Below are 23,067 nucleotides of genomic sequence, written 5' to 3' on the forward strand. Positions count from 1 at the left end.
AGCTATCCTACATGCATTTGCATATTTCCCATAAGGGATGGGGGCAGTGTTCCGGATCACTGCGTTGAGAAACACGTGATGGTGTCTCCGCGGTGTTGGATGTTTTGGTCTCCCCGAGGCCAATTATCGGTTCCTTCACAGCCTTTTACTAGGCACTGCTCCTAATAGCCAGATTCCTACTCCACACTGATGAGTCGCAAACACCCCGAAACAGCTGTCTGTGGATGGATACCATGCTTGGCATAGGTGGTTTTCCTGTATTGGATGTTTTCCTTTATTGGATGCTGCCCTTCCCGTGGTTGTTCCTTCCCGGGGAAAGGTCTGGCTATTCACTGCTTGCGTTGAGAAACACGTGATGGTGTCTCCGCAGCTATCCTACATGCATTTGCATATTTCCCATAAGGGATGGGGGCAGTGTTCTGGATCACTGCGTTGAGAAACACGTGATGGTGTCTCCGCGGTGTTGGATGTTTTGGTCTCCCCGAGGCCAATCATCGGTTCCTTCACAGCCTTTTACTAGGCACTGCTCCTAATAGCCAGATTCCTACTCCACACTGATGGGGGGCAAACACCCCGAAACAGCTGTCTGTGGATGGATACCATGCTTGGCATAGGTGGTTTTCCTGTATTGGATGTTTTCCTTTATTGGATGCTGCCCTTCCCGTGGTTGTTCCTTCCCGGGGAAAGGTCTGGCTATTCACTGCTTGCGTTGAGAAACACGTGATGGTGTCTCCGCAGCTATCCTACATGCATTTGCATATTTCACATAAGGGATGGGGGCAGTGTTCTGGATCACTGCGTTGAGAAACACGTGATGGTGTCTCCGCGGTGTTGGATGTTTTGGTCTCCCCGAGGCCAATCATCGGCTCCTTCACAGACACATCCGCATCAAACACATGTCCCAGCGTACCCAATGTTAAAGATGGGTATGCAGGGAAATGCTGGACGCTGCCAGCAGTAGGCGAAGCTTCATGGAGGAAGCAAGGAGAAAGTACGCTGCCATCCGCGGCGCACAGGAATGCAAGTGTGAAACCAGCCTAACCCCTTACTATCCCATATGCCACCGCTACATGGCAGTGGGAAGAGAGGGGCTAATGCCAGAATTGGCGCATCGTACAGATGCACCATTTCTGCGGTGGCTGTGGACTGGCGTTTGAAGCCGGGGGGCAATATCCATGGCCCCTTCCTAGGCTATGAATATCAGCCCGCAGCTGTCTGTGTAGCCTTTCTGGCTATAAAATATAGTGGGACTCCATGTCATTTTTTGGGGGGTCCCCTTATTTTAATAGCCAGTAAAGGCTATGCAGACAGCTGCGGGCTGATATTCACACCTGGCCTCACTTGGCCAGACGCCTGACACGGCCTGCATGGCCTGACACCTGACAAGGCCTGCACGGCCTGACATGCCCATACCCCTTACTGCAGGGCTTTTAAACACACACAAACCTGTGGCCTTCAGCCACCTGGAAAACCTGGACCGGAAATCCATGACTCTCATGCACACCTATGGACTTCATCCGTCTGCATGCACATTCTGGGGAGAAAAAACAGCGCCCCCTAGCTGTATCAGAGGCCACAGCCTCACAATAGATAGAAGGAATGAGGTAGATAGATGATAGATAGATACAGTACTATTTCAATTATACTTCACAATAAGCTGCCATGTGGATACACGGTTACTGGTCATTATGTGTATCTATATAATATATACCGTATATAAAAAAAATAAAAAAAGTTATTTGTTTTTCCTTTTTATCTCTTCCGGAGATGGAGGCAATGTCTCAGTACATCCAAGAGAATCTGGCAAGAGGATTCATTAGGAAGTCAGTGTCACCTGCAGGAGCTGGGTTCTTCTACGTGCCGAAGAAGAGTGGGGAACTACGTCCATACATAGACTACAGGGCTCTTAACACCATCACCGTTAAGAATAAGTACCCACTACCCCTGATTTCTGAGCTCTTTGATAGGCTATGGGGAGCAAGAGTATTTACTAAATTAGATATGCGGGGTGCTTACAACCTGATTCACATCTGTGAGGGGGACAAATGGAAGACGACTTTTAACACCAGGGATGGGCACTATGAAAATCTGGTGATGCCCTTCGGGCTCTGTAATGCCCCAGCCATTTTCCAAGACTTTGTGAACGACATCTTCCGGGATATGCTCACCACCTCGGTCGTAGTCTATCTGGATCATATTCTCATCTACTCTCCAGATATTGACTCCCACCGGAGAGATGTTTGCAAAGTCTTCAACCTCTTACGGGCAAACTCCTTCTACGCCAAGTTAGAGAAGTATGTATTTGAGCAGGAGTCCTTGCCTTTCCTTAGCTATGTCATCTCTGCCCGGGGATTGGCTATGGATCCTGCCAAGCTACAGGCTGTGATGGACTGGCAGGAACCCCATTCTTTTAAAGTGGTGCAGCGCTTTATGGGGTTCATTAATCACTCTCACCAGTTAATTCCCCACTTCTCAACTTTGGTAGCTCATTTGGTTGCCCTCACCAAGAAAGGAGCAAATCCCAAATTGTGGTAGGAGGAGGTATCCAAGGCCTTTCTCTGTATCAAGTCACACTTCGCTAGTGCTCCCATTCTACATCGCCCCAATGTAGATAAGCCGTTTATAATGGAGGTGGATGCCTCATCTGTTGGTGCTGGAGCAGTCCTCTTCCAAAAAGATGCTCAAGGTTGGAAGCATCCTTACTTCTTCTTTTCCAAGACCTTTTCACCTGCAGAGAGGAATTATTCCATCGGGGACAGGGAGTTGCTAGATATGAATTTGGCTTTCCCATAGTGGAGACACCTCCTGGAGGGGGCTCATTTTCCCTTCCAAGTTTTTACTGACCAGAAAAATTTGGTATACTTACAGACAGCCCAGCGGCTGAATTCTCGCCAGGCCAGATGGTCCCTGTTCTTCTCCCGGTTCTATTTCACCTCCATTTTCTCTCCGGGGAGAAGAACATTCATGCCGACGCTCTCCCCCGCTCCGTAGTGTCATCTGAGGAGGAGGAGGAGCCTCGGCTTATTGTCAATTCTGAGAGCCTGAGAACTGTGGCTTTGGTTTCGTTTGAGTCTGTGCCCCCAGGAAAGACTTTCGTTCCATCTAATTTGCGAACAGAGGTTCTCTCTTGGGCTCACTTGTCCAGGGTGGTTGGACATTTTGAGATCAAGAGGACATCTGAGGTTTTGGCGAGGGCGTTCTGGTGGCAGCATATGGCCTGTGACGTCGGGGACTTTATTGGGGAATGTGTCTCCTGCGCCAAGAATCGGTCTCCTCAGCAACAGCCTGCTGGGCTACTTTTCTCCCTGTCGGTGGCAGAAAGGCCTTGGGAGATGGTCAGGATGGACTTCGTGGTGAGAATACCCAAGTCTCGTAGCTGCACCTTTATCTGGGTCGTCACCAATCATTTCTCTAAAATGGTGCACTTGATGCTGCTTCCACGGTTACCTTCTGCACGGGCCTTGGCGGCGTTGTTCATAAAACATATTTTCCGTCTACATGGCATGCCTGACAAAATTGTCAGTGACCTTGGTCCCCAGTTTGCATCTCGGTTTTGGAGAGAGCTCTGTCGTTTACTCAGCATAGAACTGAATCTCTCTTCTGCATATCACCCCGAGACAAATGGGTTGGTAGAGAGGGCCAACCAGACTCTGGTGACATATTTGCAACATTTTGTTTCTGCTAGGCAGGATGACTGGGCATCTTTGCTACCTTCGGCGGAATTTGCTTTGAACAACGCTGTAGCCGACTCCATTGGGCAGACTCCATTTCTCCTTAATTACGGCCTGCATCTGCGTGTCCCTGTGCCCATGCCCGTGTCATCCACCGATTGTAGGGTAGCAGACTGGGCAGTGGAGGCACGTGACATTTGGGACCGCACACAGGATGCCATCCAGGCCTCCAAGGAGAGAATGAGCATTTCTGCCAATGCACACCGGTGCCCCGCTCCGACCTTTGCTCCTGGCGACTTAGTGTGGCTCTCTGCCCGTAACATCAGGCTGCGAGTTGAGACCACTAAGTTTGAGCCTCGCTACATAGGCCCTTTCAAGGTTCTGGAACAGGTTAACCCTGTGGTCTACCGTTTGGCTATACCTCCGCGCCTAGGTATCACCGACACTTTCCATGTATCCCTCTGAAAGCCCGTCTATATGTCCCGCTTTTCCGAGTCATCTGCCGGGACATCGGGTTCGTCCACGGATGAGTACAAGGTGAACTCTATCTTGGGGTGCAAGGTGGTATGTGGCAAAAAAATGCTATCTGGCGGACAGGAAGGGTCACGGTTCAGAGGATAGAACCTGTGGAGCACATTCAGGCTCCGCTGCTCATTGCAGCCTTTGAGTGTAGAGAGGCTCAAGGAGGGGGGTAATGTTAGGTGTCGAGTTCCCGCCGTTGCAAAGGGGGAATCTCGAACCATGTCTGCTGCGGTCTCTCATTCTACATCGGCCTCAGTGGAGCCTGCTCAGCGGAGACATCGGTTCCAGTGTCTAGCTCAGCTTGATACTGTGCCAAGGGTTACTGCTGCCTTTCCAGGCTCTCCCTTTGTAGCCAGCACTGGTCAGCGGCGAACAGGCTTTTCTGGGACTAAGTCCTGCTTTGCACACACTGAGCATGCCCACGGGAGGACCTCACATTGGAGGTCCGGGGTCACACGCTCAGGCCCTGTAGCAGCTCCTATTGGTCCTCCAGGAAATTGCTGAAAGAGCTGCAACTATAAAAGGTTCGCATGGCCGCACAGCCATGCGCTAGTATCAAATGTATTTGGCTTATGCCAGTGAATACTTTACCACTCTATATACACTCACCGGCCACTTTATTAGGTACACCATGCTAGTAACGGGTTGGACCCCCTTTTGCCTTCAGAACTGCCTCAATTCTTCGTGGCATAGATTCAACAAGGTGCTGGAAGCATTCCTCAGAGATTTTGGTCCATATTGACATGATGGCATCACACAGTTGCCGCAGATTTGTCGGCTGCACATCCCAAAGATGCTCCATACAAGGCAGGATGGATCCATGCTTTCATGTTGTTTACGCCAAATTCTGACCCTACCATCCGAATGTCGCAGCAGAAATCGAGACTCATCAGACCAAGCAACGTTTTTCCAATCTTCTACTGTCCAATTTCGATGAGCTTGTACAAATTGTAGCCTCAGTTTCCTGTTCTTAGCTGAAAGGAGTGGTACCCGGTGTGGTCTTCTGCTGCTGTAGCCCATCTGCCTCAAAGTTCGACGCACTGTGCGTTCAGAGATGCTCTTAGGCCTACCTTGGTTGTAACGGGTGGCGATTTGAGTCACTGTTGCCTTTCTATCAGCTCGAACCAGTCTGCCCATTCTCCTCTGACCTCTGGCATCAACAAGGCATTTCCGCCCACAGAACTGCCGCTCACTGGATTTTTTTTCTTTTTCGGACCATTCTCTGTAAACCCTAGAGATGGTTGTGCGTGAAAATCACAGTAGATCAGCAGTTTCTGAAATACTCAGACCAGCCCTTCTGGCACCAACAACCATGCCACATTCAAAGGCACTCAAATCACCTTTCTTCCCCATACTGATGCTCGGTTTGAACTGCAGGAGATTGTCTTGACCATGTCTACATGCCTAAATGCACTGAGTTGCCACCATGTGATTGGCTGATTAGAAATTAAGTGTTAACAAGAAGTTGGACAGGTGTACCTAATAAAGTGGCCAGTGAGTGTATATATGTGGTGTGAGACTGTAGCGCTGGGACTGAACACTCAGGCAGGCAGTTAGCGCCAGTGGGGGCAATTAGTTGGCTTGCAAGCACAACCCTAGTTAGGGGAATAGTTTTTGTGTACAGCGTGACTCTGTGCGGCAACAGAGATCGATTTCAGTTCACACGGGGTGAAGCCTAACCCACGTGTAAGCTCAGAGTTTATCCACCATTACTTTGCAGCAGATATATCTGCATGGTGGACCCCAGGCTGTGAACGCACCTTGATGCTTCCTACCTTTACTCGGTGCGTTCCCCTAGCCTTAACACCCTGGGCGTCCAATAAAAGTTAATTAAAGGGGAAAATAAAGTTTATGAGAAAAAGGCGAAAATGTTTGTGACGCCACCCGTGGTATTCGTCAATGAGATGGTGGCCGAAGCTGCAGTTCAGATCCTCTGGGGCAGATGGTGATACAGCAGACATAGTTGGTGCAGCTCTCCACGGGTAGAGCTAAGCCCAGAGCAGATGTATTGTTGTATGTTAAGATGACGATGGTGGTAATGCTGGGCAGGTGTTGTAGGAATAACGCAAGAACACAGTAAGGTGCAGTTTCCACTTTTACTCCCAGTTCTCCAGTCCACAAACACCAGCCGGTTGCTGTGTTCTCCGGGTCAGTGGTCCATCAAACTCACAGGTAAATTGCGATGCACCTTTCCAGGGCTCCTTTCATATGCCTTTCTCTGGCCGTCTCAATACACTGGCTTCCACTTCTCCTGCCCAGCGCCTTACCCACAGTGTCCCAAGCCAGCAATCATTAACCTGGTCGGGCAATGCCCTTTCAGTCCCCTGGATTCTATACAGCTGCCTTTTTGGCAAAGTATGGGTGGATGTGGCTGTGACTCTTGCAAAAGCCACAGCCTCCGGTTTCTTAGCTGAACTTGAAGTATTCCACTAAGTTGGGGCTGGTCCCCTATCTGTGACCTGGTCCCTTCATGTCTGGATACAGGCCCCACCAGTGGCTTCTGCACTACCCATGCCATTAGGACCTAATCTGTCCTTCCTTCTGTCTCTCCCTCTCAATTCTCTCTTCAGGCTGTCAGGAAATGCAGACCCTCATGTCTGCTCAGCTCCACTTCTCCTCTCAGATTTTTCTCTAATTAGCTCATACCCTACTCTACATACCCCACCCACTCCCACCACCTATTCATATCCAGCTTGGGATGAGGCCTTCCTCCCCAAGGGTACACCCAGGTGCCCTGACTGAACTGGTGTGTGTTAGATGTGAGTGTTAGAGTCCTGGGTGGTGCTCCCTCCTTACCTGAGAGTGGGATACCACACCTCTGGTTGAGGTGCAGTACCTCTGTGGCAACTTGACCCCAGGGGCACCACATACCCCCCATTAAACACAGCACGTCCGCCGGCTGAAACGTAGCAAAAACAGGTGTTTCAAAGAAACTGGCAATACATTTTTAGACATGCATGTCAACAGGTAAAACAGGTGAATAACATTTTGTTTCTTTATGGGATGCTCTCCAAATTTAAACATTGCAGTTTAAATAACAATTCTATCAAAGAGATTATAAAACATTGTCAATCTCCATTTAAACTTTAGCATATCTGCAATAAACTTTAACACTGTTGTCAATGAACTCTTCTTCCTTGAGCTCACCAGGTCAGTCCTAATTAAAGGCAGTAAAACATTAGTAAAACATTTTCCCTTAAAGTGCAATTCTTAACAAAGTTCAACAAGCTTTAGTGGGCCCTCAGCAGAGGCTTCCCTCCAGTCAGTGTGCTATGGGAGAACCATCCCAAACCCCCCACGTAGGCTCTGGGCATGACTGCAGAGCATAGCTGGTCTCCATATATGATCACGTCTTCTGTCATGCCAGACAGTTTTAGTTCTGTGGTATGACATTAAACAAGAAGTTACTACTCACACTGAATATGTGAGGTAAAACCAATAAGAGGCACTTTAAGAAGTGCTAACTATTTACTGTACAAGGGAAAGCCTCTTGATCATTCATCGTCCATCATCACAGTGTCTCTTTAATTTTAACATTAACCCCTTAATCCCGTATGACGTACTATCCCGTCAAGGTGACCTGGGACTTAATTCCTGGTGACGGGATAGTACGTCATACTGTTTAATGCGACATCGCGACTTAAGTCGCGGTGATCGCATTAAATTTCCGGCGCCATCTCACCTGCAGGATGATGGCGTCGGCATCCCAGGGGCTGGCTCCGCCCCCCAGGCCTCAAGATCGCTGTGATTGGCTGTTCAATTCTGAACAGCCAATCACAGCGTTTCTCATTGTTTCAGCCAATCGGAGCGGCTGAAACAATGAAGTCCCAGGCTAGGATCGAGTACCGATGTACTAGATCCTAGGGCCGGTGCCTGGCAACGCCAGGCACCGGCAAAAGACCCCCGGATTGGCGCGATCGCTGATCTAATCGATCGCGCCAATAGCTGGGGATGGCAGCGGTATTACCGCGCTGTGCCCTGCTGTACTCGGCCCTCCCCGGCTCTCCCCTGCTGCAGCGGCCTGGATCGGTGCTTCAATCGCACCGTTCGCAGGCCAGAGACTAGTGCAGGCCCAGCAGGGCCTGCAGGAGGTGATTGGCGCGATCGATGCTATCGACGATCGCACCAATCACAGGGCACAGCGGCGGTCATGTTGTGACCGCTGTGTGCCCTGCTGGTGACCTGGCTGTGACCTGCCTAGAATCCTAGGCAGTTGTCATGGTCACCAGGACCTGCAGGGATTGGTGGGATCGATGTTATCATTCGATCCCACCAATGACAGCTCACAGCAGCGGTGTGACCGCTCTGTGACCTGTCTGTCACCTGCAGGTGACCTGTCTGACCGCTCTGCAGGGGTCCTCACTCTAGCTGAGGACTCCTGCAGAGCGGTCACACAGCCAGATTTTGTCTTGCTGGGCCTTGTGGTGCTACAGAAGCCTGTAACACCACAATCCCCTGCGTTTGAAAACAGCGAAAGCAAGAAGAAAGAAAAAACGAAGAAAGAAAACCGAAGAAAGAAGAGAGTCTACAAGCGTAAGTGTTAACAGCCCCTACCCGATCTCTCTTCACCCCCCCATCCCCCTTCCCCCCCTTCCCCTTCCCCACCCTTTTTTAACCCCCTCCGTCCCCCTTTGCGCCACCTCCGTGCGCACGTTCAGCAGCCGCCGAGGTTTGATTGGTGACGCAGTTCACCGATCAACACTCGTGCTCGCTTTTTTTTCATCAGCCCCCTTTGCCCAATTCCGTACACCCAGCCCGCAGCCGCCAAACTTTGATAAGTGACGCAGTTCACTTATCAGAGCTTGTGCCTGCCGTTTTCCTTTTTTTTTTTTTTCACAACACCTGTGCGCACACCCAGCAGCCGCTGAACTTTGATAAGTGACGCGGTTCACTTATCAAAGCTCTCGTGCCTGCCGTTTTTTTTTTCATATCCCGTTCGCACACCCAGCCGCCGCGTTTTTTTCCCATTTTCGTGCGCTCACCCAGCCGCCGCTTCTAACCCGCGCCTTTCTTTTTTTTTTTACATCTCCGTGCGCTAACACAGCCGCCGCGTCTAACCCGTGCCTTCCTTTTCTTTTTTTTTTCCCAATTTCCGTGCGCTTACCCAGCCGCCGCGTCTAACCCGCGCCTTTCTTTTTTTTTTTACATCTCCATGCGCTAACACAGCCGCCGCGTCTAACCCGTGCCTTCCTTTTCTTTTTTTTTTTCCCCATTTCCGTGCGCTCACCCAGCCGCCGCGTCTAACCCGCGCCTTTCTTTTTTTTTTTTTTTACATCTCCGTGCGCTAACACAGCCGCCGCGTCTAACCCGTGCCTTCCTTTTCTTTTTTTTTCCCAATTTCCGTGCGCTTACCCAGCCGCCGCGTCTAACCCGCGCCTTTCTTTTTTTTTTTACATCTCCGTGCGCTAACACAGCCGCCGCGTCTAACCCGTGCCTTCCTTTTCTTTTTTTTTTTCCCCATTTCCGTGCGCTCACCCAGCCGCCGCGTCTAACCCGCGCCTTTCTTTTTTTTTTTTTTTACATCTCCGTGCGCTAACACAGCCGCCGCGTCTAACCCGTGCCTTCCTTTTCTTTTTTTTTTTCCACATCTCCGTTCACACACCCAGCAGCGGCCGAACTTTGATAAGTGACGCGGTTCACTTATCAGAGCTCTCGTGCCTGCCGTTTTTTTTTTCATATCCCGTTCGCACACCCAGCAGTCGCTGAACTTTGATAAGTGACGTGGTTCACTTATCAGAGCTCTCGTGCCTGCCGTTTTTTTTTTCACATCCCGTTCGCACACCCAGCAGCCGCTGAACTTTGATAAGTGACGTGGTTCACTTATCAGAGCTCTCGTGCCTGCCGTTTTTTTTTTCACATCCCGTTCGCACACCCAGCAGCCGCTGAACTTTGATAAGTGACGTGGTTCACTTATCAGAGCTAGGGCCTGCTGTTTTATAATTTTCTTTCACAGGTATTTTTTTTCCCTATTTGCTTTTTTTTCCTTTAGCTTTTTCTTTTTAGAGTAGTTTTGCACCAAGCACTATCCCCCCACACTTACACAGTTACCAATAAAGTACACCCAAGCACCACACTTACAAAAAAATGTCCCGCTCGTCCCGTTCGTCCCAACAGCGCTATTCAGCGGAGGAGGCATATTCTTTCCTTGCCTCCGACACTGATAGCGAGGGAGAGGATCCCACTTTTCTTTATTTTTCTGACTCTTCCTCACCCTCTTCCCACTCCTCATCTTCCTCCTCCGGCCCTGCGGAACCGCCACGCAGACGCCGCAGAACAGAAGATGAGGCAAGGCCCATCGTTGATGAAGATGAAGATGAAGCGCCCACCATTGCTGAAGACGAACCAACGCACCCCACTGCGGACCCCATATGGACCTCGCGACCCGAAAATTATGAGCCACTGATTCCTGATTTTGTGGCAGAATCAGGAATCAAGTTTGACACCACCGGCCTCACAGAACTAGACTTTTTCAAAGTCTTTTTCTCTGAGGCTTTCGTTAACCTAATGGTGGAGCAAACTAATCTGTATGCTCGGCAATTTTTGGACCAAAACTCTGGTTCATCATATTCTAACTGGTCTCCTGTAGACGCAGTTGAAATGATGCAGTTTTGGGGCCTGGTCCTCCACATGGGGATCCTAAAGAAGCCTGAACTTCGGCAATACTGGAGTAAAGATATTTTATATAACACTCCAGTATTCCGAATGGTCATGAGCCGGCCGCGTTTTGAGGCCATCCATAAGTTCCTGCATTACAACGATAATGCACGGTGTCCCGCACGAGATGACCCCAACTTTGACCGTCTGTTCAAAGTTCGGCCGGTCATCGAACACTTCAACAAAAAGTTTGCTGAAGTGTACGTGCCTCAAAGGGACATCTCCGTGGATGAGTCCTTAATTCATTTTAAGGGGCGGCTCAAATTCCATCAATACCTGCCCAGCAAAAGGGCCAGGTACGGAATCAAACTCTACAAGCTGTGTGAGAGTACCTCAGGGTACACCCACAGCTTTAGAGTTTACGAAGGGAAGGACACCAGGATTGAACCGCCTGAGTGTCCTTCTATCCTGGGAGTGAGTGGGAAAATTGTGTGGGATTTGGTGCACCCACTGCTGGATAAAGGTTATCACCTCTATACGGATAACTTTTACTCCAGCATCCCACTCTACAAATCTCTCTCTGCGCGAGGTACCGCAGCCTGCTGTACTGTCCGCAAAAATCAGAGAGGCCTCCCGAAGACGCTACTTGGGCAGACTCTCAGAAAAGGTGAGAGCAAAGCCCTATGTAGCGACAACCTGCTGGTGGTCAAGTACAAGGACAAAAGGGATGTCCTTCTACTGACCTTCATACACGGTGATGGCAGCGCCCTCAGCACTGTAAGGGGTACCTCTACAGAGGTCAGCAAACCGACCTGTGTACTGGGGTACAACAAAAACATGGGGGGCGTTGATCTCTCTGATCAACTCCTCCAACCGTACAGTGCTTTGAGAAAGGCCAGGGTGTGGTACAAAAAGCTGTCCGTGCACATTGTACAAATGGCAATGCTCAACGCCTTCCTGCTGTCACGATGTGCACACAACACCAATACTTCGTACCTTCATTTCCAGGAGGTAGTGGTTAAGGCCCTGATGTTTGGCACGAGGGAAGGAGCTGGCCCCAGTACTTCTGGAACTGAAGGTACACGTATCGTACCAGGTCAACATTTTCCGGGGGTGATACCGCCAACTGGAAGAAAAGGTAAGCCGCAAAAGAGGTGCCGAGTGTGCTACAAAAGAGGAATACGGAAGGACACCATCTATCAATGCGACACCTGCCCCGAAAATCCTGGCCTGTGTATGAAGGATTGCTTTAAATTGTACCACACCTCCATGCACTATTAATTTACAGGAAACAGATTTATTCCAAAGGAGGGACATCTACGTAAGTTCTTTGGGGACCTACTTTCCAAAATGTTGTCACTTGTGGGTTTTTTTCCTGTTTAGGCACATCAGGGGCTCTGCAAACGGAACATGACGCCCGCAGACGATTCCATCCAAGTCTGCATTTCAAAACTTCAGTACTTCCCTTTCGAGCCCCAACGTGTGCCCAAACAGTTTTTTCCCACATGTGGGGTACCAGCGTACTCAGGACAAATTGGACAACAACTTTTGAGGTTCAATTTCTCCTGTTACCCTTGGGAAATTAAAAAATTGGGGACTAAAAGATCATTTTTGTGGGCAAAAAATAGGATTTTTTATTTTCACACCCGGGCGTTCTAAACTTTAGTGAAACACTTGGGGGTTCAAAGTTCTCACCACACATCTAGACAAGTTCCTTAGGGGGTCTAGTTTCCAAATTGGGGTCACTTGTGGGGGGTTTCCACTGTTTAGGCACATCAGGGGCTCATCAAATGGAACGTGACGGCCGCAGACGATTCCATCAAAGCCTGCATTCCAAAACGTCACTACTTCCCTTCCGAGCCCTGAGGTGTGCCCAAACAGTAGTTTTCTCCCAGATATTGGGTACCAGCCTACTCAGGACAAATTGGACAACAACTTTTGTGGTCCAATTTCTCCTGTTACCCTTGTGAAAATAAAAAATTGGGGACTAAACGATCATGTTTGTGGGAAAAATAGGATTTTTTATTTTTACGCACGGGTGGTTTAAACTTCTGTGAAGCACTTGGGGGATAAAAGTGCTCACCACACATCTAGATAAGTTCCTTAGAGGGTCTAGTTTCCAAAATGGGGTCACTTGTGGGGGGTTTCGACTGTTTAGGCACATCAGGGGCTCACCAAAGGCGACATGGCGTCCAATCTCAATTCCAGCTAATTTTAGCTTGAAAAAGTCTTATGGCGCTCCTTCCCTTCTGAGCCCTGCCATGCGCCCAAACAGTGGTTCCGCCCCAAATATGGGGTATTGGCGTACTCAGGACAAATTGGACTACAAATTTTGTGGTCCAATTTCTTCAGTTACCCTGGTGAAAATAAAAAATTGGGGACTAAACGATCATGTTTGTGGGAAAAATAGGATTTTTTATTTTCACGCACGGGTGGTATAAACTTCTGTGAAGCACTTGGGGGATAAAAGTGCTCACCCCACATCTAGATAAGTTCCTTAGAGGGTCTAGTTTCCAAAATGGGGTCACTTGTGGGGGGTTTCCACTGTTTAGGCACATCAGGGGCTCACCAAAGGCGACATGGCGTCCAATCTCAATTCCAGCTGATTTTAGCTTGAAAAAGTCTTATGGCGCTCCTTCCCTTCTGAGCCCTGCCATGCGCCCAAACAGTGGTTCCGCCCCACATATGGGGTATTGGCGTACTCGGGACAAATTGGACTACAACTCTTGTGGTCCAATTTCTTCAGTTACCCTTGTGAAAATAAAAAATTGGGGACTAAACGATCATGTTTGTGGGAAAAATAGGATTTTTTATTTTCACGCACGGGTGGTATAAACTTCTGTGAAGCACTTGGGGGATAAAAGTGCTCACCACACATCTAGATAAGTTCCTTAGAGGGTCTAGTTTCCAAAATGGGGTCACTTGTGGGGGGTTTCGACTGTTTAGGCACATCAGGGGCTCACCAAAGGCGACATGGCGTCCAATCTCAATTCCAGCTAATTTTAGCTTGAAAAAGTCTTATGGCGCTCCTTCCCTTCTGAGCCCTGCCATGCACCCAAACAGTGGTTCCACCCCACATATGGGGTATTGGCGTACTCAGGACAAATTGGACTACAACTTTTGTGGTCCAATTTCTTCAGTTACCCTTGTGAAAATAAAAAATTGGGGACTAAACGATCATGTTTGTGGGAAAAATAGGATTTTTTATTTTCACGCACGGGTGGTATAAACTTCTGTGAAGCACATGGGGGATAAAAGTGCTCACCCCACATCTAGATAAGTTCCTTAGAGGGTCTAGTTTCCAAAATGGGGTCACTTGTGGGGGGTTTCCACTGTTTAGGCACATCAGGGGCTCACCAAAGGCGACATGGCATCCAATCTCAATTCCAGCTAATTTTAGCTTGAAAAAGTCTTATGGCGCTCCTTCCCTTCTGAGCCCTGCCATGCGCCCAAACAGTGGTTCCGCCCCACATATGGGGTATTGGCGTACTCGGGAGAAATTGGACTACAACTTTTATGGTCCAATTTCTTCAGTTACCCTTGTGAAAATAAAAAATTGGGGACTAAACCATCATGTTTGTGGGAAAAATAGGATTTTTTATTTTCACGCACGGGTGGTATAAACTTCCGTGAAGCACTTGGGGGATAAAAGTGCTCACCACACATCTAGATAAGTTCCTTAGAGCAGAGGTCCCCAACCGCCGGTCCGCGGACCGGGACCGGGCCGTTGGGGTTTTTCAGCCGGTCCGCGGCGCCGCTGACAGCTACTTAGGCAGAGGGCACACACCCGCGGGCTGAGGCGGCTGTGGCAGGGGCTGTGTGCCTGGAGCGGCAGCTGCTGCTGAGAGAAGGTGGGCGCCTCAGCCGCAGGCTCCAGAAGGTAAACACCGGCCACGCCCCCCACAGCGCTCTCCCCAGCGTGCAGCATGGGGCCGGCCAGTACATTTCCAGCAGCCCGCTCTCCTCCACCTGGTGCTGCCCAGGGCACTGCCAGCCATGTTACGTGTGCCACACAAGTGCACATGGAGGGCGGGCTGCAGCAGCATGGAGCCAGCCTGTGCCCGGGCGCTGCACCGAGGATGACGGGGCAGGAGGTGCCCAGTGCCGCAGTCATTAATAAGGAGTTTAGCAGTAAACAAGCGTGTGCGGGAACAGCGGGCTGGGCCCCTCTGAATGAAGGTATTACCGGCGACTGTGCAGGGTCCATGTGTGGGGAGCTGGGGTATATGTAGCAGTGCTGAATATTTTTTTGTTGATAGGATTTCATGAAGTGGCCATGAAACTTAATAAATAACAAACTCAGCTCTGCTACATCAGTAAAAAAACAATTGATTAATCATTAATCAATTGGTTTTTTACTGATGTCGCAGAGCTGAGTTTGTTATTTACTGTTTGTTACTCATGTGCTCTCAAAAGAAGTTATCGGTCCACACTGCACTGATAAAAGTACCACAAAGCTTTAGCATGAGGCCAGATGTAGCAGAGAGGAATGTGTCACTTGTAGATTTCATACACAGAGTGATTCATTTGTCGGGTTTATGAAACACTGAACACAGATGTAGCAGAGCTGATGGTGTCACAGCAGAGTACATTCATTAATCATTAATGAATGTACTCTGCTGTGACACCATCAGCTCTGCTACATCTGTGTTCAGTGTTTCATAAACCCGACAAATGAATCACTCTGTGTATGAAATCTACAAGTGACACATTCCTCTCTGCTACATCTGGCCTCATGCTAAAGCTTTGTGGTACTTTTATCAGTGCAGTGTGGACCGATAACTTCTCTTGAGAGCACATGATCAATGACTAACACAGGTCTGCTACATCCGCACCGCCGTGCCGGAGGAAATGTTATGGAATAATCAGGAAACTGTCAAGGAGCGAAAGAAAAAGAACAAATCCAGCCCTGCTACATCTGAGTTACAATATTATTAGTGAACCATCACACAGCAGAGGGTTCGTCATAATGTATCAGTGCAGGATAGTTATAATATAAGCTCCATCCCTCCATAACCCCACCCCCATATGACCAAAGCCCCGCCCCTGCCCCACCCCCACCGGGCCATGGAAAACTGGTCTTGCTTAAAGCCGGTCCCTGGTGCAAAAAAGGTTGGGGACCTCTGCCTTAGAGGGTCTAGTTTCCAAAATGGGGTCACTTGTGGGGGTTTCCACTGTTTAGGCACATCAGGGGCTCACCAAAGGCGACATGGCGTCCAATCTCAATTCCAGCTAATTTTAGCTTGAAAAAGTCTTATGGCGCTCCTTCCCTTCTGAGCCCTGCCATGCACCCAAACAGTGGTTCCACCCCACATATGGGGTATTGGCGTACTCAGGACAAATTGGACTACAACTTTTGTGGTCCAATTTCTTCAGTTACCCTTGTGAAAATAAAAAATTGGGGACTAAACGATCATGTTTGTGGGAAAAATAGGATTTTTTATTTTCACGCACGGGTGGTATAAACTTCTGTGAAGCACATGGGGGATAAAAGTGCTCACCCCACATCTAGATAAGTTCCTTAGAGGGTCTAGTTTCCAAAATGGGGTCACTTGTGGGCGGTTTCCATTGTTTAGGCACATCAGGGGCTCACCAAAGGCGACATGGCGTCCAATCTCAATTCCAGCTAATTTTAGCTTGAAAAAGTCTTATGGCGCTCCTTCCCTTCTGAGCCCTGCCATGCACCCAAACAGTGGTTCCACCCCACATATGGGGTATTGGCGTACTCAGGACAAATTGGACTACAACCTTTGTGGTCCAATTTCTTCAGTTACCCTTGTGAAAATAAAAAATTGGGGACTAAACGATCATGTTTGTGGGAAAAATAGGATTTTTTATTTTCACGCACGGGTGGTATAAACTTCTGTGAAGCACATGGGGGATAAAAGTGCTCACCCCACATCTAGATAAGTTCCTTAGAGGGTCTAGTTTCCAAAATGGGGTCACTTGTGGGCGGTTTCCACTGTTTAGGCACATCAGGGGCTCACCAAAGGCGACATGGCGTCCAATCTCAATTCCAGCTAATTTTAGCTTGAAAAAGTCTTATGGCGCTCCTTCCCTTCTGAGCCCTGCCATGCACCCAAACAGTGGTTCCACCCCACATATGGGGTATTGGCGTACTCAGGACAAATTGGACTACAACTTTTGTGGTCCAATTTCTTCAGTTACCCTTGTGAAAATAAAAAATTGGGGACTAAACGATCATGTTTGTGGGAAAAATAGGATTTTTTATTTTCACGCACGGGTGGTATAAACTTCTGTGAAGCACATGGGGGATAAAAGTGCTCACCCCACATCTAGATAAGTTCCTTAGAGGGTCTAGTTTCCAAAATGGGGTCACTTGTGGGCGGTTTCCACTGTTTAGGCACATCAGGGGCTCACCAAAGGCGACATGGCGTCCAATCTCAATTCCAGCTAATTTTAGCTTGAAAAAGTCTTATGGCGCTCCTTCCCTTCTGAGCCCTGCCATGCGCCCAAACAGTGGTTCCGCCCCACATATGGGGTATTGGCGTACTCAGGACAAATTGGACAACAACTTTTGCAGTCCAATTTCTCCTGTTACCTTTGGGAAAATAAAAAATTGTTGCTAAAATATCGTTTTCATGACTAAAAAGTTAAATTTTCATTTTTTCCTTCAATATTGCTTTAGCTCTCATGAAGCACCAGAAGGGTTAATAAACTTCTTGTATGTGGTTTTGATCAGCTTCAGGGGTGCAGTTTTTAGAATGGTGTCATTTTGGGGTACTTTTTGCTATATAGACCCCTAAATGTGACTTCAAATGTGAGGTGGTCACTAAAAAAAATGGTTTTGTAAATTTTGTTGTAAAAATGAGAAATTGCTGGTCAACTTTTAACCCTTATAACTCCCTAACAAAAAAAAAATTTGTTTCCAAAATTGTGCTCATGTAAAGTAGACATGTGGGAAATGTTACTTATTAAATATTTTGCATGACATATCTCTGTGATTTAAGGGCATAAAAATTCAAAGTTGGAAAATTGCGACATTTTCAAAATTTTCGCCAAATTTCCATTTTTTTCACAAATAAACGCAGGTAATATCAAAGAAATGTTACCACTATCATGAAGTACAATATGTCACGAGAAAACAGTGTCAGAATCACCAAGATCCATTGAAGCGTTACAGAGTTATAACCTCATAAAGGGACAGTGGTCAGAATTGTAAAAATTGGCCCGGTCATTAACGTGCAAACCACCCCCGGGGCTTAAGTGGTTAACAGGTAAATTAACTCTTAAACTTTTTACAGTCACATATGTTCTACTTGCTATGGCTTCTGTTGCTTTCGTATGCTAATGTTACTCCAGGTAAAACAAAGAGGTCATGGCCAATGAAGTCATGCACAGTCAGATCATGTCCTGCCACCGGTGTTTGAGTGGCCTGAGAACATACTGCAATTGGTGTTGTTGCTACCGCAGTCTCCGAGGTAGTTAGTGTACAGACTGTCAGCTTTGCATATGTTGTAGGGGTTAGTGCCGCAGCTAGAGTGGCAGCTGAGACCGTTTTGGCTCCAGGTGTAGCTGGCACTGCTTACGTCTCAGGTCCAGTTGCTACTGAATCAGGAGCTGTGTACTTGCATTACCTGACGTTCAGGGCATACCATCTTTTCTTGCCGAAATGCCGGGTGTAGGTCACTTGATCCCCTGGATACAGATCCCGATCCGAGTGTCCCTTCAGGGAGTGAGATTCCACATCCCGCCGGTTAACAAACACCTCTGCCAGTAAGTCAGGCTCCTTTATAAATCCCTAGCATCCTTTCAGTCTAAAGGCAACTACGGTGCCCTGCCTCAGTGGGCCCCGGTTTGCGTGTCCAGCCCTGCGGGTCTGGGCCTTGGCCTGCACATCCCTCTCCTCAATTGCCTTACATCAGGCATTGAGTTTCTTGTTCTCTGCCTCCCACTTAAGGGCTATCTGATGACTATACTCCTCCCAGATAAGGACTTCCACCTTTCCTCCTTCCTTCTGTTTTTCCCCAGGGAACCCGATTAAGTCTGTCCCCAGGTTTGCCCAGAGGTACACCACTTTCCACTTTCTCCGCTTATAACTCCCCTGGCAGATTTGTGGGCTGGAGCGGATCCCTTAGATGACTCTCTGTACCTGAGGATAGGTCCCAGATATGTACGAACCTAGCTGGGTTCGCAGACTGGCAGCGTGGTTAATGGGCCCACTAAAAGTTCCTCGACTACCGGGGGCAGGGTCGGCGACAGTACCTGCTTGTGGTGTTATTCCTGTATTGGTCATCACCTCCGCTGAGATCAGGAGCCACCGGATTGAACGCTGCTCCACTTGCTTCACCTGCAGGGCCGCTTTCCACCTGGACACTGTGGACAGTTGCATCTGCAGGAGTTGGTTGTTGAGCTCCTCTACTTCAGCTCCCAGGAACTCCGGGACCTCTGTTTGCAGCTGGCTGTGGCTTTCATCCTGTGGGTTGGGGGAGCCCTTTGCTTCCACCCCATGCTTCGGGTCACTACCACTCGCCATCTTCCCGTCTGGGTCTTTTCTTGTACCCAGGTCCGGTTCTGGCTCTCTCCTTCATGGGCGGAGTTTCTTTTTCTTCTTTTTCCCATCCATCCAAGATCAAGAGGTGGATATTGCTGGCTGATTGACAGGTTCTTAGGGCACAGAAATACTTAGAGAGGGCGGCCATGATTTTTGTGCCTTTACTCTGGTACCACCCATGACGACAGGCCCCTCAGTGCACCGTGCGGGACAGCAAAGGCAGCAATTAAATAGTTTAACACAGTCTCTGGTGCACAGGACTCAATTTATCGGGTCGGTCCATCCTGTTCATGATGCCAAGTTGGCAGCACCTGCTAGGGCCATGGGGCACTCAGAGCCAGGTCGGATGGTTCTAAAAAGGGGTGGTCATGGCAGTGGTGACCCAGTCCCTGGAAAAAGGGAATGAGGGAATGTTGATGAAAAAGTTTGTAGGGAATAAAGGGGGGAAATGTTTGTGACACCACCCATGGTATTCGGCAATGAGATGGTGGCCGAAGCTGAAGTTCAAATCCTCTGGGGCTGATGGTGATGCAGCAGAGTTGGTGCAGCTCTCCACAGGTAGAGCTAACTTCAGGGCAGAAGTCGTGTTGTTTGATAAGATGATGGTGGTGGTAATGTTGGGCAGGTGTTGTAGGAATAACACAAGGACACAGTAAGGTGCAGTTTCCACTTTTACTCACAGTTTTCCAGTCCACAAACTCCAGACGGATGCTGTGTTCTCCGGGTCAGTGGTCCAGCAAACTCCCAGGTAAATTGGGATGCACCTTTCCAGGACTCTTTTCATATGCCTTTCTGTGGCCACCTCACTACACTGGCTTCCACTTCTGTTGCCCAGTGCCTTACTCACAGTGTCCCAAGCCAGCAGCCATGAACTTGGTTGGGCGACGTCCTTTCAGTCCCCTTGATTCTATACAGCTGCCTTTTTGGCGAAGTATGGGTGGATGTGGCTGTGACTTTTGCAAAAGCCACAGCCTCTGGTTTCTTAGCTGAACTTGAAGTATTCCACTAAGGCCCCATGGGTGAATTCTCCACTACCCATGCCCCTAGGACCCCTTCTGTCCTCCCGGCAGCTTCCTATTGTCTCTCCCTCTCAATTCTCTCTTCAGGCTGTCAGGAGCTGCAGACCCTCTGTTAGGGTTGGCGGAATGCACCGAATATATTTATTAATGAGATAGGTGCGTTCGCAACCCAGATTCCAATGTGCAGTAAAGAACCTGCTGCTAAGTAAGGCGGTGAAGTAAATTAGAATAAACGAACTCTGTTACTTCACATAGCCTGTAGTAAAGAGAACGCTGTGCCCTGTTTAGCTCACAGGGAACACAGCCACTGAGTAGAGCCGACAATGGTCATGCAGTCCCAACCAAACACGCTGCTCCTCTCCGGTGAAGCTGGAATTCTAATGGCTATTAGCCAGCCCTAAGTTCTCTCATGAGAAACTCCTCGCCGGAGGTGCCAGCATTCTAGGGTCTTATTTCAGCCGGGTCCCTGACTGCATACACACAAAAACTCCTCGCCGGAGGTGCCAGCATTCTAGGGGCTTATTTCAGCCGGGTCCCTGACCACACACACGACCACACTGGCGCTGAGCTCGTACATATTTGATACTAGCGCATGGCCGTGCGGTCATGAGAACCCTTTATAGTCGCAGCACCTACAGGACCTTCTAAGAAGGACCAATGGAAATTGCTGCAGTACCTGAGCATGTGACCCTAGACCTCCACTGAGAGATCTTGCCCTGGGCAAGCTCAGTGTGTGCAAAGCAGGACTTAAGGTACCTTCACACTAAACGACGATAGTGATCCGTGACGTTGCAGCGTCCTGGATAGCGATATCGTTGTGTTTGACACGCAGCAGCGATCTGGATCCTGCTGTGATATCACTGGTCATTGCTGAAAGTCCAGAACTTTATTTGGTCGTCAGATCGGCGTGTATCGTCGTGTTTGACAGCAAAAGCAACGATGCCAGCAATGTTTTACAATGGTAATCAGGGTAAATATCGTATTACTAAGCGCAGGGCCGCGCTTAGTAACCCGATGTTTACCCTGGTTACCATTGTAAATGTAAAAAAAAAACACTACATACTCACCTTCTGATGTCCGTCAGGTCCCTGGCCGTCTGCTTCCCGCACTGACTGTGAGTGCCGGCTGGCCGTAAAGTAAAAGCAGAGCACAGCGGTGATGTCACCGCTGTGCTGTGCTTTACGGCCGGCCGGCGCTCACAGTCAGTGCGGGAAGCAGACGGCCAGGGACCTGACGGACATCAGAAGGTGAGTATGTAGTGTTTTTTTTTTACATTTACAATGGTAACCAGGGTAAACATCGGGTTACTAAGCGCGGCCCTGCGCTTAGTAACCCGATGTTTACCCTGGTTACCCGGGGACTTCGGCATCGTTGGTCGCTGGAGAGCTGTCTGTGTGACAGCTCTCTAGCGACCACGCAGGGACGCTGCAGCGATCAGCATCGTTGTCGATATCACTGCAGCGTCGCTTAATGTGATGGTACCTTTAGTCCTAGCACCTACAGGACCTTCCAAGATGGACCAATGGAAGTTGCTGCACTACCTGAGCATGTGACCCTAGATCTCCACTGAGAGATCTTGCCCTGGGCATGCTCAGTGTGCAAAGCAGGACTTAGTCCTAGAAAAGCCTGCTCGCCGCAGAACAGTGCAGGGTACAATAGTAAAGCCTGGAGAGGCAGCATGACCACGTATCGCCAATGCAGGATCCTTTCCATCATGAATCCTCAAACCCAACTACCTTGCTCCCTTTTAAACCATACCCTTTAATACTCAATGAATTGACACGAAGACATAAATTTCTTTTGGATAATTTGGCCACAGCGGCCATTTTATTAACAAACAAATACATTAATAACAACATGTAAACATTGTAAATATAAAAACCTCGAGGGGAGGGTTCTTGGAGCAAAAATCTGGCTCATAATAGGCCGAAAGCCTACCACAAAATTTAACCAAAACCCGTATTTACCCTCAGCCGTAACCACCAGCTCGAGGGCACCATGTATCCCGTTTCGGAGAAACCAACCACAAAGCTCCCGAGGTAAACACCCCATCCAGAGCCTGTAACAAAAGCCAGATCAACCCTATAAGCATCATCACCAACTCCAAGAACCCCACCCCCCGCCAATCCACCACTGTGACGACAATAACAAAAAATTCCTTCACCTGATAAGTAGAACATAAAAAAGATTTCAAATAAAATTGAAAATAACAAACACGAAGACCTCCACCAAAATTATGTTCCCTCTGATTGCCACCAAACAAAGGGAGGGTGGGAGGGACTCACTTCGCCTGTCTCTGACTGACTGACCCCTTTCCCGCACTTTTCCCAGGTCCCCTCCTCCCAATCCCATAGAATTCCCCGCCCCAACTCCTATCCTACCAATCCTGAGCCTCCCAGTTTTACTTTAAAAAAATTACTACCATGCTCCCCATGGCAACGCAGTCATGTGAGGGCTTCCTTTTAGCTGCGCACCATACAGCCCCCCTCTTGACCGCGTATCGCCAATGCAGGATCCTTTCCGTCATGAATCCTCAAACCCAACTACCTTGCCTCCTTTTAAACCATACCCTTTAATACCCAATGAATTGACATGAAGACATAAATTTCTTTTTGGATAATTTGGCCACAGCGGCCATTTTATTAACAAACAAATACATTAATAACAACATGTAAACATTATAAATATAAAAACCTCGAGGGGAGGGTTCTTGGAGCAAAAATCTGGCTCATAATAGGCTGAAAGC

The sequence above is a fragment of the Ranitomeya variabilis genome, chromosome 3 (genome assembly GCF_051348905.1).
Source record: "Ranitomeya variabilis isolate aRanVar5 chromosome 3, aRanVar5.hap1, whole genome shotgun sequence".
NCBI classification, from domain to species: Eukaryota; Metazoa; Chordata; class Amphibia; order Anura; family Dendrobatidae; genus Ranitomeya; species Ranitomeya variabilis.